The sequence below is a fragment of the Pteronotus mesoamericanus genome, unplaced genomic scaffold (assembly GCF_021234165.1).
Source record: "Pteronotus mesoamericanus isolate MK-2021 breed Mesoamerican mustached bat unplaced genomic scaffold, CSHL_Meso_final contig_52, whole genome shotgun sequence".
NCBI lineage: Eukaryota > Metazoa > Chordata > Mammalia > Chiroptera > Mormoopidae > Pteronotus > Pteronotus mesoamericanus.
The window spans coordinates 13,892,168-13,909,325 of NW_026555189.1; positions in this window are offsets into that span (position 1 = coordinate 13,892,168).

Consider the following 17,158-nt stretch of genomic DNA (forward strand, 5'->3'; position numbering starts at 1 on the left):
TTAGGAACTTGTGAATACAGATTCTCAGGCCCCGCGCCCCCAGATTTGGATACAGTCGGTCTGGGGACCTGGGAATCTGCATTGTCAATAAGCTGCCTGGGTGATTGTGATGCTCACTGAGGCTGGAGAGTCGTGCGGCTTGGGGAGAGGCAGAGGCAGGCTGCCCTGTTGGAGCTGGTGGGGTGGCACTGGCCACTCCCCCTCCCTGCTCTCTGCGCCTGCTGTGGACGTGGACCTGCCCCTCCCATGGTGGGGCCATTTTTCTTGGAGAGGGCGAGGCTCTACAGAGGGGGTATGTGCTGGCACATTTGCTTGAAATGAACTCTTTGAGTCAGTTTCATTCTCCTCGTGCTCAAATATGCTACGCTGCTGTGCCTTTCTGTTCGTAGCTGATTTTTCTCTCTGATGAGCAGAGTGTCCAAGGCACCAAGTACATGAAAGGAGAGAAAAAGAGATTATTTCCAGGAATTAAGGAGTGAAGATTTTAACCCTGGTGCAGACCAGGGGGCTGCGGCTCAGGCAGCCCATCCCACTGTTCGGAGGTTGGGGGGCTACTCCCTCTGCCTAGTCTGTCTAGTTGCAGGGCCTGGGGTGCTCAAGGGCGGATGGGGCGCAGGGCTGACGAAGCTCAGCACCAGGCTAACCAGACTGGTCCCCTCTGTCCACTGTCAGCTGCTGTAGCCACTGGCCCTGCCCTTGTACGTGACATCTACACCTTCCTAATCACCTGCTCAGCATCCTCCAAGCCCAGGCCCATTGTCCTGGGACTGGATCTCAGGTGGCTTGTCATTCAAGATCCCTCCAGTCACTCTCTCTTCCCGAGCCCCCAGTTTCCTGGATAAATTACTTGTTGAGCATGTGAATCATCTCGAGCTGGTCTTGATTAGACCCAACTTCTCCGCGCCTTTGGCCCTGTGCTCTCCCGAGCACCTTCTCCTTCAACTCCACACATGAACAGCGCACCTGCCTGTGCAGGTCCAGCGGAAATGCTCCTTCCTGCGGCCATCCTTCTCCGATGGCTGTCAGCGCCCTGCGCCGGAAGCAAGCCCGCCTCCTTGCTTGCGGCCGCTCCGTGTGCCTGGAACCCTGAGCGCCTTTCACAGCCTGCCCTCTCTGACCTTTGCCCATTTCCACATCTGGTTTTCCCTCTTACTATCCACCTCCACATGTCTCGTGTGGTGCCTGGCATGTCGTATGTGACCGGCGCACAGTAGGCGCTCACCTGCCCTTAGCTGCAGGCACCATGGTGGGGAACACACAGCTTTGGAGACCTTGGGGGGATCCTGGCACTCGCCTGCAGGACAGAAGCCTCGGGACTTTGGTCATAAATAGTAAGTGTGGTCTTACTGCCCAGTGCTGCCCGCTCCCAGCCTCTGTTCCTAGGAAGTGGGCTCTCACTGCGTCCCTCCTGGGGCCCAGCCAGTCACCGATGTGGATGATAAACCAGGCTGTGTTCCTGGAAAGCCGGCTGAGGAACTAGAGTCACATCCTCTAGCTGTGGGGAGACCAGAGTCTCTCCCACAGTGGGGCGGAGGGCGCTGAGGAGGCATGCTGCTCTGTGAGAGCATCGGCTTCGCAAGGATGTGAGACAGCCTTGTGCTCTCACCTTAGGTCTGCTGCTCCTGCCGTGTGACCTCCGACTAATTCCTCACCCTCGTTTCCTGGTGTGGAAAACAGTGCTAATGATACCTTTAGGGTCATTGGGAATATTGCAGATAATATCTGTGGAAGTACCTTTAATATCTGTCAAGTACATTTAGGGCACCTTACAGGAGCTTGATAAATAATGGCTAGTATGATTACCATTATCATCATGAGCAGCCCTGGTTTTTATTCTTTTTTGTAGTCACTGTCGTTCCCTCCAGCTGTTGGTGCCTGTGCTGGAATCACCCAGCGCTGTGAGCCAGCCGGAAAGAGCCACTTTATAATTAGGTTGGCAGAGGCAGGATGCAGCAGACCCCCTGCTGGGGAGCACAAATTAATTAGTGTCGTTTGTGGAGAGGGGGCCCCTCGATCTGCTTGATGGGCCAGCCCAGGCCCACGGGCCTCTGGCCTAATGGCCCTGCAGAGGGGTGGGCCCTGTGGACATCCGCGGGAGGTGGGTGCCTGCAGACCCAGAGCCATGTTTGGCAGGGGGGGCGCCAGGCTCCGTCACACCCATGGGCTCGGGGAAGCCAGGGAGAGAAAGCTTCCCCACCCTCATCCTGCTGTGCGGCCCGTGCAATGCCTCGGTTTCCCCACACAGCACTCTATCCACCAGCTGAGTCTGCATGTCCCTTGCTCTCCATGCTGAGAACTCCCACAACAAACATTGGCAGCACCCATCTGTCTTCTCCTTGCAGCCTCCAGCGGCCCAGAAATCATGACTCATTCATAAATGACAGTGTCAACCCCTATTTATGTCTTGGACTGCAGTGCAGCACTGGTTTTTTCCAAAGTTTCTGGCCTCACTGCACCCTCCGGGGGCAGGTGGTGGGCGGGTGGCGCACCTGCCCGGCTCACGCTTGGTCCTCCCTGCATCTGTCTGCACCTCACCCCGGGGTGGCGGTGGGGTAGGGGTGGGGGGAGGGGGAGGTGGGCGTCCCTGCCTGCACCTGGCTCCCCTTGCTTCGCTGCCGGACCTGGGGCAAGCGACTTGTGCTGACTCACACATAGGGCATGCTTTTCCGAGCCTCAGGGTGCCTCTTCGCACTGAATTATTTCAGTGAGTAGTCGTGGTACACCCAGGTAAGAGCTGTTGCACTCCCATTTTATAGACAAGGAAATGCAGCCTCAGAGAGTAACCGGAGTCACAAAGCTGGTAAGGATTGGAGCCAGGATTTGAACACAATTTTCTTTAAAATTGAGGGGTGATTAAAATACAATAACTTGCATATGTCTTAGGTGCTCAGCTCAATGAGTGTTGACAAATGTATTCACCCATGTGACCAGCACTCAAGGCCAGGTGTAGAACACGCCCATCAATTCTCCCTGCCGCTCCTCCTTCAATTTCTACCTTCGGGTGGAGGCCCGCACTGTTCTGATTGATCTCAACATTGGTATGCTCTGTTCTTGGATTTTGTAGAAATGGAATTATACAGTATAGAGTACTTTGTATACATTGTGTATACTTTATATATACTTTGTATACCTTGTATATATTTTTATATCCACTTAGCTCAATGTTTCTGAGATTTAATCCATATTTTTGCGCATATGAATAGTGCATTACTTTTACTGCTGAGCAATATTCCATTGTCTAGATAGACCATGATTTGTGCATCCTCCCACTTACCGATGGACATTTGGGTTGTTTGCAGTTTTGCACTATTTTGAATAAAGCTGCTCTGAATGTTCGTGTACAAAACTTAATGTGGACATATGTCTTCGTTTCTCTTGGGTAGATACTTGGGGCAGAATTGCTGGGTTACAGGTAGATGTGTGTTTATAATTTCCAGAATTATCTAAAGTGGTTGTACCATTTCACACTCTCAATCTAAAGGAGTTGCTGCACATTCTTGCCAACATTTGGGGGTGCTGATTTTTTAAAATCTTAGTTGCTTTAGTGGATGAGTTGGGGTATCTCGTTTTGGTTTCCAGTTGCATTTCTGTGATGACTGATGATTCTGAACTTATTTTTTGTGTGCATATTGGCCGTTCCTATATTTTCTTTTGTGATGTCTGTCCCAGGCTTCGTCACTTAAAAATTTGGGTTGGTTGTCTTTTTTACTCTTGAGGTGTAGGAGGAGTTCTTTATATGTTGTGGGTATGATTGCAGCCCGCTCACTTTTGACTGTAGATGACCTTGGGCGTGTGAAGTGAGAGAATGTAATGTGTCATGTATACAGCAGGCGCCTCAGAAGGGGCTTATTTCCTTGGCCCTTCTCCCTTCTGCCAGGGTCTGCCCAGATCATTTTCTCTATCTGAACAGACGTCCTCTTCTCTCCATCCATCTGCCGACATTTTACTCATTCTTGAAACCTCAGTTTCATATGGGCCTCTGGCACCAAGCTGCTTGTAATGCCTCAACTCATGGAAACAACCCAGAAGCTGGATCAGAGAGCTGTCATGACTCTCCCAAAGGGCCTTGTGTTGTGTCATTGGCCTCTGTGAGGATGCTACAGGTTGGCAGTGTGTTGCTTTTAAGTCCATTTGTCTGATGAAGAAGCTGAGGGCTAGCGCAAGGTCAGATGACTCATCCATAGTTACGGATGTCGCAGGATGGAGACGGAGCCACCACATTCCCAGGCAGCCCTTGGTCATTCCTCTGTCCCCACCGGCTTCATCCCCGCCCTCCCCTCATCCCGCTTGGGCCTGCAGTGTGGTCTCCCTGCTCGCTCACTCAACACAAGTTCTTTCAGTGTGACCACTCCCGGGGCCTGCAGTAGGCTTCCAGAATGCTGTCATTAATCAGGCATCGCCCACCGACCGGGGGGACCATGCACTCCAGTCACTAGGATGGAAAGCAATGAGGGAGGGGTATGTGCAGCAGAGGAATCTGCTAGGTACTGAGGACAGGGACCCCGAAGAGAGCACTGCTTTCCCTGGCTGGGGTTGGGGAGAAGGGGACCTCAGGGACGTCTCTCAGACGAGCAGCAACCCAGCCAGGGTTTGCAGGCTGATTAGTGTCTCCCCAGGCGGGCAGCCACGGGGAGAGGAAGCGCGTCACGGAGAGAGGGGGACGGCGTGCCTGTGCCTGGAGACGTGGACAGTGCCGGCTCTCCAGGGGAGAGCGTGCGGACAGGCCAGACCGCAGGCACGTGGTGGGGCGTGGAGGTCCCAGAACCCTTGGTACACCAAGTAAGAAACTGGGGTTTCATCCTTACAGTGATGGGCAGAGTTTGGAGGATTTGAAGATGGGGAGGGCACAGGATTAAATGGCTGTTGTTAAGAGGCTGGATGGGCGGGCACCCACTTTAACAGGAGGCCTGTGGGACGCTCTTTCTGAAGTCGGTCAAGGAGGGAGGTGCTAAGACCCGACCCAGGCCAGAGGGCATGGGGTGGAGGGCAGGGCAACGGCCGATTAATGACAGTATTCCCTTATCCAGGGACGCTGCTGAGCAGTCGTTGGCCATGATGTGAGCAGAACACAATGATGCTCAAAATAACACAATAAAACCACCATGTGAAAAGAACAGGTTGGCGAGTTTAATGGAAAGAAGCATCATGCCCTATGGATGGCAACATGTGGGGCCCAGCTGTCTGACTGGGAACAGAAGCGGCTGTCTGCTGGCCCCAGAGGTGGCTTTGGGGTGAGCCGGTGGTGAGTCTGGTGCAGGGGCATGAGACAGGGGAGGGCAGGAGCCTGGAGGGGAGGGAAGGGGGAATGGGCCAGCTGGGATCAGGAGGTTCCATGTGGCGAGACAGACGTGGGTTCGCCTCCGCCCCTGGAGCTCTGCTCTTTGAGTACATCCTTAATCTCTCCAGCCAGCCTCCGCACCTCTGCACCGGGGACAGTGACAGCCTCTGGCGTGGAAGTGCTGGCGGGGTACATGCCAACAGCATGTACGGGAAGCACTCGATAGGCAGTTACCCTCCCCGAGGGCTGGATTCCCGGACGCCCACCCAAGTCCACTGAAGCGTCGCGGTGCTGCGTCCCCTGCCCTGCCTCTGGAAGCAGCTGGCTTCTGGGGCCCAGATAGCTCCGGGCACAGTGCACTGGCACCCCCTCCCTCAACCCGCAGCACAGGGCTAGGAGGGCTTTGGTCGGAGGTACTTATGCCTCTTTGGGGAAGGCCTTCCTGTCACTAGTCTAGTTAAATAAACATCGCCCTCTGGCAGGTTTTCCAGGCTGTGCCCACTAGGCATTTAAGGAGCTAAAATTCCAACGGTGGCTCCTTCCCAAGGAGGCGTTTAATGGGCTGTTCATGCAGCACCAGGAGTTGTGCGCCGCCCCCTCCCACCCCCTGCCCTGCCAGGCCTGCATGCGTCCCCAGGACCCTGGCGCACCGGGCCACCCCTGCGGCTCCCCAGACCAGGAGGCTGGAGCAGGCCCGGCTGGGAGGATGCTGCTGAAGGTCTGTGTGTGTCCCGGTCGTACCTCCCTCCTTACCTGTGGGGCAGTGGGAGGCTCAGGCCTGTGATTAGTGCCCAAATCGCTGGAAAAACACTGTTATTACTGAAAACCAGGAAACCTTCTCTGTTACCTCCAGGGCAAAAGGAGGCCGAAAACTCCATGAGGTGCCTTAATAAGCGGCTGCCGTTGGCTCAACAATAGCTATTAAAAACTATCAATTATTTAGATATGGGAAGTGGGGAGTACAGCTTGTAGGGGCACTCTTAAAGCCCATTGTGACAATAGTGGTGTACTAATTTCCAGCTCAAAGATAATATTTAAAACATGGGTTATGCCAGTCCTTTGGAGGAAGGGAAATTTTGCAAACATGCAGACACTGAGCTAATGAAATTTCCGTGGGCATCCAGGTCATTGTTGATATCCTACCTTCCAGCATGGTCTGGTGTGGGGTGTCTCAGGCTGGAGCCAGTCTCGGGGTCCTCTCTGGCTGCACTTGATCTTCCTTTTCTCTGGCTCAGGCGCCTGGGTTGGTACTTGGAGCCACTGCCCCGCCGGGCGCCACTGTTCCAGATGGCCATTAGGGGGAGCCCATGTTCTCAGCAAAGGCCCTGCATCAGTGGCTTTTCTGTCTGTGATTCCAAACCCAGGGCTGGGGTGGGGACAGCCTGGCTACTGACGGGCCTGGCACAGGTCAATAGTATTTGAAAGGAAGACCCAGGCTCCGAGCTATGATCTCGTCCCTCCTCACCGGTCTGCCTCTGTCTTAAATACGAGAAGCACAGTTCCATTTTGGGTAGTATACACCAACTTCAAAATGACCCTCTGGGAAGCCTTCCAGAGGCTCCTGCCTTGCGACTGCTCCAGGTGCCTGGGCCTTGTTGCCCCAGCAAGAAGGAGGCCCAGGACTGTGTTCTGTTGCTTTCGTCTCCTCCTCTTCCTTTCCCTGCTCTCCATGCCCCACTCCCCGTCCCTCCCCCTGCCCTGCCCTGACTAAGCACCTCTGATTGGCAGGGAGCTGTGCTTGGTGCCGCAGAGAAGACATTGTGGGAGCCAGAGGGTGGCAGTGGGGGAGACATAGAAGTCAGCGAAACCACGCCTGCGTTCAAAGACTTTCCGCTCAGTTGAGAGATGTGGACATTTGATTCCAGTCATTGAACGTCTGCTGAATGCCCGTGTGAGAAACAGTGGCAAACAGGGTCAGTGACTGAATTGTGTTACTTAAACCTTCTGGGTCTCTAGTTCCTCATCTGTAAGATGGTGCGGCCAGCCGTCCCTAAGTTACCCACAGGCCTAAGTTACCCACAGGCCTCTGAGAATCGCCTGTGTCAGTGGGGGAGGCTTTCTTAACTGCTAAGTAAACATCACCTCCTCGTGAAACCCCCCTCCCCGTGCCCCCACCCCCAGGTTAAACACTGATTCCCTCGTCTGTCCTCCCAAATGTCCTCGAAGCCCAGTTAGAGCTCTCCGGGGTGTGCTGCTGTTAATTGTCTGTCACTGCACTGAGCACGCCGTCAGAGCTGGGATAGAGGATGTAACTGATCCATTCCACCTTGCTCACAGCCTGGCACTTTGCAAGGGACGTTTACAGATGTCGAGGAGGTGAAAATGACTCCCCCTTCCCAGTTGGAGCCCCTGGGCTGACAGTGGTACCATCCAGTGTGTGGGGCTCAGGTCTGTGCAGTTGTTCACTGGCTGTGGGCTCGGCCCTCGAGCAATGCCCGGGGGGAGAGCTGACCACTGAGAAGTCGGCTACCGGGGCCTGGGCCGTTGGACACACACACTGGAGGCTCTCAGAGCGAGGTGGGCATTGAGGGCCTGGGGTTGGGTGGGTTCCAGGACAAGATGGGACAGCATCTCCCACAGGGTGGGACAGATATCACTGAAGGTGGATAGGTCATAGGAGGATGTCACCAGAGGCCCAGGCACAGTGGGCTTAGGGTGAGAAAGGGACCCCTTTAGGGTCTTTATCAGTCCTCTCTGGGTGAAGGAGGTAGTTTGGTGCCAGTGAGCCCCCTGGGTTTTGCTAATCGTGCTTTTGAATAAAGAGCGAGCAGGACTGAGGCAGGTGTTTCAGTGGCAACATTATCCCGTGACAGTTAACACTCAACGTTTCCTTTTTTCGTTACTTTTGATAAGTGATACTGTTGTTACACACACCGTAGTAATGCACTGTTTCCTTTAAATATGGTGTTTACATGAAAAATAAAAGGAAATACTATAGAAAAATGTTAAGCAATAGTAGTACAGGTGGCGTGTGAATACATCCTGGGGCTTGTGTGAGAATGACTGTAGTGGGCGGGGCCGCAGGTTTGGAGTCACAGGTAGAGAGAACCTGGCCCTGACTCTTCAGCGGTCTGACCTTGGGCCTCTCACCCGCAGCCTCCCTTTCTGTAAAACATGGCTGGTAGTGTCAGGAAGGTTCCTGCGAGGAGCAAAGGAGAGAATGCACGGAGGGGACTTACGGCAGGGCCAGGCACACGGAAGGGGCTCAATGTTGACGCGTCGCTGGATGTTTTGGTTTGCAGCAGGCGGGGCGGGGGCTGTAGAGTTCAAGCCGAAGCTGGCAGGTGGGGAGCTCGGTGGCTCTTGGGCATGGAGGGCAGAGGCAGTGGGATGCCCCGGGAATGGTCATTGAGGGGCCAGGGAACCCAGATGACACAAGCCGTAACTGACGGACAAGAGTGCCCGCCCGCCCCCCGGGCCTGAGCCGGAGGCCGGGGGCTCTGTGCTGTGTCCTCCTCGTGGCGGACTGGCCCCCTGCCCCTGCCCCTGCCCCACCGCTCCAGCTCCCCTCCGTCCAGGATTTGATTCAGAGTCACAAGTGTTCACCCCTGCCCTGCCTCTCCAAGCTTCCCTTCTTTCAAGATTTAATTCAGAATTACAAGTGTTCATAATCAGATCCTGCCAATGTTAACCTTGGAGCTTCCTAGCCCAAAGACCCCATTTTCTGCTCAAGTTCAATATTAACACGCCAGTGAGAACAGTCTCAGTCTCCTCAGGGAGCCAGAGCTTCAGTTGGTGGGAATTAAAATCACTCTCCAACTCACAGGCAGAGGGGCGCACCTGAAAAGTAGTAATGTGCCCTCCAGTCCCCGCTTCCCACGCGCCTGCCTTCCCTCTCCAGGTGCTCACTGAGGGTGCGCTGGACGCTAAGATTTTAATCTTCGCCCCACACAGGGATGCCCCCTTCTCTGGCAGAGGCCTAATTTCCATTCTTTAAACACGAGCAAAAGGCAGAAATTCCAGGACCCACGTCAACTGGACCAGTCACGAATTCTGCTTCCAGTATTTACACAACATGCGGGTCACACACGTTGCTTTGAGCCGTCTGCCCTTGTGAATTCATCTTGGTGTGTTTGCCTAGTTTTCGGTGTTCTTGCGGGAGAGCCAGCTTCCCCCTTCCTTCGGGGGCAGCCGCCAGCCCGTCCTCCGAGCCTGGCTGGCTCCTCCCGGTCCTGCACGTCCACCATTCTCCCCTGCAAGCCTTTGTGCGTGCGGCCCCCCTTTCTGGAGCGCTGGCTTTCCTTCCCTGCCCTTTCCTTCGCTGTGAAGTCCTCCTGAGGCTTCCCAACCCTTCCCTGCTCTGAGATCCCACAGGACCCGTGGCCCTGGACCACCTGAGTCCTTGTGGGGCCTCCGTCTGGGAATGGCTTTATTTCCCACTGGGGAGCAGACTCCGGGGCCAGGCCCTGGTCTTAGAGAACTGGTTTGCTGAGCACTCATTATGCACCAAGCTCGGTGCTCCCAGCCCAGGTTGAATGTAGGTGCTCCGGCTCCAGAGCCCCAGGCTCTGAAACACTCTCCATCGCCCGCCCCTGCCCACGCACAGCGCAGGCCCGGGCAGCCGAGGAAGCAGACGGTCTCCATAGGCCCAGGCTGCCCGGACGCTGGATCCGAGGGCCGGCGATGGACAGAACGTGGGAATGTGCCTGGGGGGCACTCGCGAGTGTAGCCACCTCTAGATCGGAGCTGCGGCTGCGGCCTGTGGCGGGGGCTGGTGTCTCTGAGCAAAGCCCCCTTTGATGACCTGAGCACTCACTTCCATCGCTGGGATGCTGCCCTCCTCCGCTCTGACTCAAAGCATTTATTTTTACTTTGTTTTATTTCCCAAAGGATTTGAGGTGACCTAGACAAAACATCCAATAAAGTCATAAAATAAAATATAACTAAGAACAACAAGGGATGAGGCTGTTTGTATCATGACATGTTTCTTGCATCTGTTGGTCCTTCGTGGGCCAGGCTGTCCTCCCTCCCCCCACCCTTCGTTCGGAAAGGTCACGTCTGTCCCTTGATCTGAGTAGAAGTACACTGTGTTTTCAAGCTTCCCAGCTTGGGGACCTGTAGGCCTCCTAATACTCATACCTCCTGTTCGTGATCAGCCCCTCTATGCTGAGGGGGTGGCCCTACGCAGTGGCCATAACCTACTGGCTTTCTAGGCATGATGACAATGTTTTAAAAAAGGGGGCAATGTTTCAGTTTTTGCAGAGAATCCACTGCTGTGCCTGGCTGCCACTTCCGTGGGTGTGGGTCCACACGGGGTCCCACAGACAAGACCGCTGCTGCTCCAGTTCACTCTCGTTGCCCCAAGGAAACGTTGTCTGGGGTGTGGTTTGAGAGACTTAGCCCCTGAGGGACCAGGGGAGGATTTTCATTTTTTGATTTTTATTTTTTATTCTCATCCAAGGACATGCTTATTGACTTTAGAGAGAGGGAGAGAGACATTGATGAGTTGTTTCTTGTACGCGCTCCAACCAGGGCCTAACCTGCAACCCAGACATGCGCCCTGACCAGGAATCAAACCCATGACCTTTTGGTTGATGGGACAATGCCCCAACCAACTCTGACTCACACTGGCCAGAGCAAGAGGGTTTTTTTTGTGGGGATGCTGCATTTTGCTCGCTGGGAGCCCATGGGTTTTGGAAGCCAGGAGTGGCAGGTGTGAGCTGGCAGGACATCGGGGTGGTGGCCCGAGGGATGCTTTTCTGTCATCCGAATCCGTGTCATTTAAAGATCTGCTGCCCTACTGAGGAGGCGTGTGACCGGTACACGTGAATATGTGGGGAGAGGAGACCATTTTGATGACTTTGTTGCCTGCCGTTCCGTGGAGAGCTTTGAGCACTGGCTTGGGCAACGGGAAGGGAGGAGTCTTGGGAAGAGCCAGGTTTGAATCCCAAGTCTGGTTTGCTCCAGACCGGCCCTGTGGCTTTCGCTTGGACCTAGCCCCTCTGAGCAGCCAGACCAAGGCTCACAGCACCTGCCGGGCAGAGACACTTGAGGATGACTAGCGATGGTGTTTACAAAAGGCCTGGCGCCTGTGGGAGCCCAGCACTGCTGCTTCTCTTCCCGCCTCCGCCGGCCTGGAAGCGGGGCCTGGATAAGGTCATCTTCGATGATTCCTTCTGCCTCAATGTACAGACAGAGCCAGGCCTGGGTGCCCCAGGGAGTCTGTGTTGTTGAGGTCCCTGCCCTTCGGGAGCTCGACTCTTGCACACAAGGGGACATACAGGTAGGTGGGTAACTCATGGGCACATAGACAGGTGATTATAACAGGGAACTGTGCCCAAGGGAAGCCCTGGGCCTGGGGAAGCTTTGAGAGGAAGTGCCTGACCAGCCTGGGGGTGGGTGGTGGTGGAATCAAGGATGGGCAGGAGTCAGCCACGTGAAGTGGGCGGGGGGAGGGCGTCCCAGGAGGAGCAAAGGCCCGGTGGAGCGGAAGGACCTGGCACTGTGGGGGATTCAAGGATCGAGGTGTCTGGAACATGACATTTTTTTAATTGGGGCTATGAGAGCGGGACCAGTTTCGTACAAAAGGGCAGGACCGTGCAGGGCCAGGTCTTTCACGCTCCCCTAGGCCTCACCGGCCCGCGCCAATCTTGGGTCACAGGTCTGAACCCAGAGGGGGTTTCCAGTGTGGGTCTTCAGCAGCTGGCAAAGTTGCTTATCGCCCTGCCGCAGACGGAAGCCACAGATGGAATCCACAGATGGAATCCTGTTATGCCCCTGCTCATGACCCGTCCTGGCTCCTCAATGTCCTTCCCTGAAGTCCACACTGGTTTCCTGGTCTTCATGGCCCTATGGGATCTGACCACAACTCCCTCTACTCCCGGCCTCAGCCCTCTCCACAGCTCTTTCAAACCTCTCTTCCCTCTCACCTCACTCACACTCTCTCTTCCCCACTCCCTTTACCAGGTTCACTCTTGCACATCCTTTGGGGCTTAGGTTAGGCTTTGCCTCCTCCAGGAAGCCCTCCCTGACTCCCTCTGAGTCCCATGGCCCCTGTGCTCTGGGATCTCAGTACATTGCATGCTTGACTGTCCTATTCTCTCTGGACCCTGGCCCAGTGCCTGGCACTCAGTAGGCACTCATTAATCATTTCTGTGTGAATTAATGATTAAGTGAATTAATGAAGTCATTTGATTTTCTCCTAGCAATCTGCTCCTTTTCTTGACTCCAGCTGGGGTCTGTAGGTTTCCGTCGCCACTTTAGAGATTCAGGACCTGAGACTGTGTTGCTCAGATCCACCACACGTTTTTATTCAGGCTTTTCTAGTCCACTGCCTGGTGCACAAAAGCCCTCCACTGTTCTGTGTTGGTGAGCCCTCCCGCTCGGTTCTGATGCTGAGGCCTTCTGAGTCTTCATTTGGAAGACTTTTAATCTTCCTGGGTAGAGCCATTTCAGAAACGGGTTTCAAAGCTTCTTAAAGTGACATGTTGCAGCTTGGATGTGTCTGTTAGCAGCTCGGTGGAGGAGACAGGCTGGCTCACTGAGGTCCTCTGGGGCCTGAGGACGGGAGAAGCTGCCGCCTGTGGGTCCTGGAAGGTGCAGAGGACCATGGGGCTGGTGCCCCCACTGGAAGTGACAAGGAGACACCCCTCCCTCCAGGCTCCATCTTCTGCCCGCCTTGGCCAGCAAGTTCTCTCCCCGCAGAGGATGCTGGTGCTTCCATAGAGACTCCTGCATCTTCAGGGCCTTCCAACCCATCCCCAGATCCTTGGAGTGTCTTCCAGCTACATCCTTCACTGGAAATGGCCCTTGAGCATGGGGAACAGACCCACCCAAAGTGTAGCCTCTTCTCGTGACTGCCTGTTGAAGGAGGAGTGCAATTATGAACGTCTGGTCCCCCTTGACCTCAATTTAGGACAATTCCAAAGGATGACCCTGGCTCCAGTGCTGCCCTGGGATCATCAGAGGCCTCTTTCAGACCTCTCTTCCCTCTCACCTCACTCATACTCTCTCTTCCCCACTCCCTTTACCAGGTTCACTCCTGCACATCCTTTGGGGCTTAGGTTAGGCTTTGCCTCCTCCAGGAAGCCCTCCCTGACGCATGGTGGCCAGATTCTCCTTCTGCCGAGCCCTGCCTTTCTTACTCCCTTTCAGGTGTCCCCTCCTGGGACCACTCAGCAATGAATGTCCTTCAGGAGACTTTCTATCCCGGAGTCTGTTTACAGGGAACTCACTCTAAGCCACCTCTCATCTGATGGGTGACTGGGACTTCCTTGGCCACTAGCTGGTCGGGAGTGGTCAAGAGAGTGACAAGGTGGCCGAGAAGGAACATCTGTCATGGTTGCTGCAGCATCACGACTGGAGCCCTAATTCTCCCTCTTGTCCCTGGACATGATTCCTGCAGGCTCCTGGGTGGGTCTTCACTGAAGCCCGGGGGGCCGGCCACCATGTGGGGCTTGCCCTCGTCTCTGCCCTGGGATTTTGTCACAAGCAAGGCATGTTAGAAGCTGGGCCAGCACCTGGTGGCCTCTGGTGACGACTGGAGTGGGGAGTTCAGCTTGGCCATCAGGTCTAAAGGAAGTGTCTTACCTGCCGCAGATGAATCCAAGGTTTCCACATCTGCCAAACAGACCCCAAGGGCCCTGTGAACGAGACTGGTCGAGCTGCCTCTTCCTGTTCACCTGCTGCAGCCCCTCAAAGCTCGTAGGTTGAAACCTAATCCCCTGTGTGATGGTACCTGGAGGTGGGGCCTGTGGGAGGTGACTAGGTTGGGAGGGCGGAGCCCTCCTGAATGGGGTTAGTGCTCCTGTGAAGGAGCCCCCAGGGAGCTCCCGCAGCCCTCCCACCATGTGAGGGCACAGAAGACAGCTCCCTGTGAGTTCTCAGGCCCCAAGTCTGCCAGCGCTTTGGCCTTGGACGTCCCAACCTCTAGAACTATGAGCAGTAAACTTCCATGCCATCCACGCCGCCTGAGGCGTTTCCGAGGCAGTGCCCACATGGGCTAAGACACCCTCGGACGCAGGAAGCGCAGAATGGGATGCACACCGTGAGCCCACCACCCTGGGTGGCTCAGGTCTGAGCGCTCAGATGACCAACACCCCTTCCTTCGGAGGGTGACAGTAGAGGCACTGGGTGAGTGGAGGGGCAGGAATATAGCGGGGAGGCCCCCCTCACCGACGACCCTTGAGGTCCAGGGAGATAGTATTGGCACTTTCTGCTCAGGGCGATTCCTCTGTCATTGATCAGCGTTCTGATGTCCTCAGCTCCTGGTCAGGGCTGGACCATCTCCTACCCTCTTCCCCGGGAGGAGGATTCAGAGCCACCAGTGGCTGTGTGGGTTCTTTTCTGGAGCCCGTCACTGGGGACGCCTGGCCAGGCCCATGTCCCTGCCTGCTGCCCCTGTGGGTTAGCCTGAGGGAGGGCTCGGCAGCGCTTTCGCTCTGTGTTTCTTTGCGGAGCAGCTTCATGTAGTGTTCTTTGGGAGACCTCAGAAGCTCATTGTGTGTCTGATCTGAGAGTTAACAGACTGCAGGTGGCTCCCAGGTGAGCATTTTTGTCATGGCAGAGTAGAAAGGAAGCAGCCTCTGGGGTCAGGTAGCCTGGGTTCCAGCCCTACTCTGCTGCTTGCAAGCTGTGTGACTTTGGGTGAACCACGTAATCTCTCTGGGCCTTAGATTTTTCACCCAGGAAACATGGAGTTAGTCCTAATTTGGTGCAGAAGTTGCTCTGAAGCTGCTGTAAATCAGGTCGCAGGAAGGAGTAGGTCCTAGCACGGAGCCCGGGACACAGCAGGTTCTCAGCATTGGATTTCCCGTCCCCAGCTAAGGGCATGCTGGGCCACGCCTCTCAGACCCTGCTGTTTACTGTGCACCCACTGACTTCCCGTTGCAGCGGCATCCCTGAGTCTGATGGCTTTTCTGGGGCCACAGAAGGCCACTCCAGCTCGCTCCCGCAGCCCTCCAGGTAGCCTCAACCAATGTCTGAGGTATCAGTACTCCACTTCCTTCTCTGCAGGTCAAGCTCACGTCCTGTCACCAACCTGCTCCCTGTCTGGGGCTGTGAGGCCCTGGAGACTTACCTGATGGAGGCCCTCCTTCTGGGAATTTCTCAGAATTTCCAAAAGGCACCTGCATTAATGTCCTGTTGCTGCTATATGACAAGTTGTGACAAATTCAGTGGCTTGAAACAACACAAACTTATTATCCTGCAGTTCTTCAGGTCACAAGTCCAAAGCCAGAAATGGCCAGTTGAGTCTTTCCCGCATCTATCACTCCAACTCTAGCTCTTCCCCCTCCTCCATATTGTTTAGGATCCTTATGATTCCATTGGCCCCACCTGGATAAGCAAAGCTAGCTTCCCATCTCAAGATCAGCCGATAGCAATCTAATTCCATCTGCAATCTTAATTACACCTACGGTCTTAATTCTTCTTTGTGGGGTAGCATACTATAGTCACAGTCTCTGTGGATTAGGGTGTGGCCATCCTCGGGGGCCATTATTCCACTATCTCATCATTCTTGGGGTGACTGGTTATCAGCAGCCCTCTGCTGGCTGCCTTCCCATTCTGTGTTACTTTCCCACTTCTCTGCTGGTGGTCCCTGCCCCTCCCAGTAAATGACTTGCACTGGAAACCTTATTTCAGGGTCTTCTTCTGGGAGAAACCAAATTAATACACTCAGCAAAGCTATCCCATTCAAGATACCACCCAAGTGAAGTAAACCTGAGCTGCAAAGGCTCAAGGCTGGAAGCAGCAGGTTGTGATTGGGCCTGGCTCCCATGGGTGCCATGGGGCGTGGGCTCTTCTCCATCTCGCAGAAGGAAGCACCCACCAGCCCTGTCTAGCACCGGGACTCCCAGCTCCTTCCGGGTTACAAGTTTTACTGTGCTCATGAACGATTCATCCTCCTCACTTAGCACATTTCAATTTTAAGAAATTGCTTGAATCAAAGTTACTTATCGGATCCTTAATACACTTCAGATTGGAAGCTGGTTTTGATCATTTTCCATCACTGTTAAAACTGAAAGTGCGTCTCCAACTTGCTGGCGATGTTCCCCCACGAGGGCATGGTCACCAGCGAACGCAGTTTTAGCCATCACAGACACGGAGCATGTTCTGGAGCTTCCCCTCCGCCTTCCTCTTGTTCTGTCTTTGAAGGAGTTTTTCACCACCACAGCCCCGTCCGTGGCCAGGCCCCCAGTGGGTGTGCAATAGCCGTGTGAATGCTTTCTCTGCTGCAAGCAGGTTCCTAGATCCCTCTGACGGGTGTGCTGGTGGCCGGGGGCGGAAGCCTCTCTGGGTTGCCTCAGCAGGTCACGCTCAGGTCCTGTCACCAGCCTGCTCCCTGCCAGGGCTGCGAGGCCCCAGGGAGTGGGCTGATCAAGTGCTGCCTCCTGGGGATGAGTCTGGACATTGACACTCGGTGGCAGGAGCGTGTGGGGCCTGTTGGAGCAGCGCGTCGTGTGTGAAGTGCTCTGGTAGTCAGCCGTTACGGCTCTTGCTCCAACACCACTCTAAGTCAATCAGTCGCGAGGGGATTATTATTTTCATACCCGCGGGATGTTGGAGCATTTTGAAAAGAACAAGCACTCATATTTGCTCCAAGCCTCACTGAGGCGGAACAGCTCATGCTATAGATGTCGTCCTCTGAGATATTATTTACCTAGTTAAGAAAGAGCCACAAAACATGCCAGGTGCAGCCTGGCCCTGTCACTTCGCAAGTGGTAGCGGGTCCGGCTGAGGAGTGGAGGCTCTGGAACGCCAAGGGCACAGACGAGGAAGGGGCCACAGTGGCTGGCTTTGAGTGGGACCCTGACAGAGCTCTGGGGAAGTCGCTGTGGGCGCCATTGGCCAGGGGTGTGGTGGTGTGGGGGTGGGGCACCTGCCTCCCCCCACCCTACAAGCTCTGCATGGAGAACAACTGTTCCCACCCTCTGGGTGATG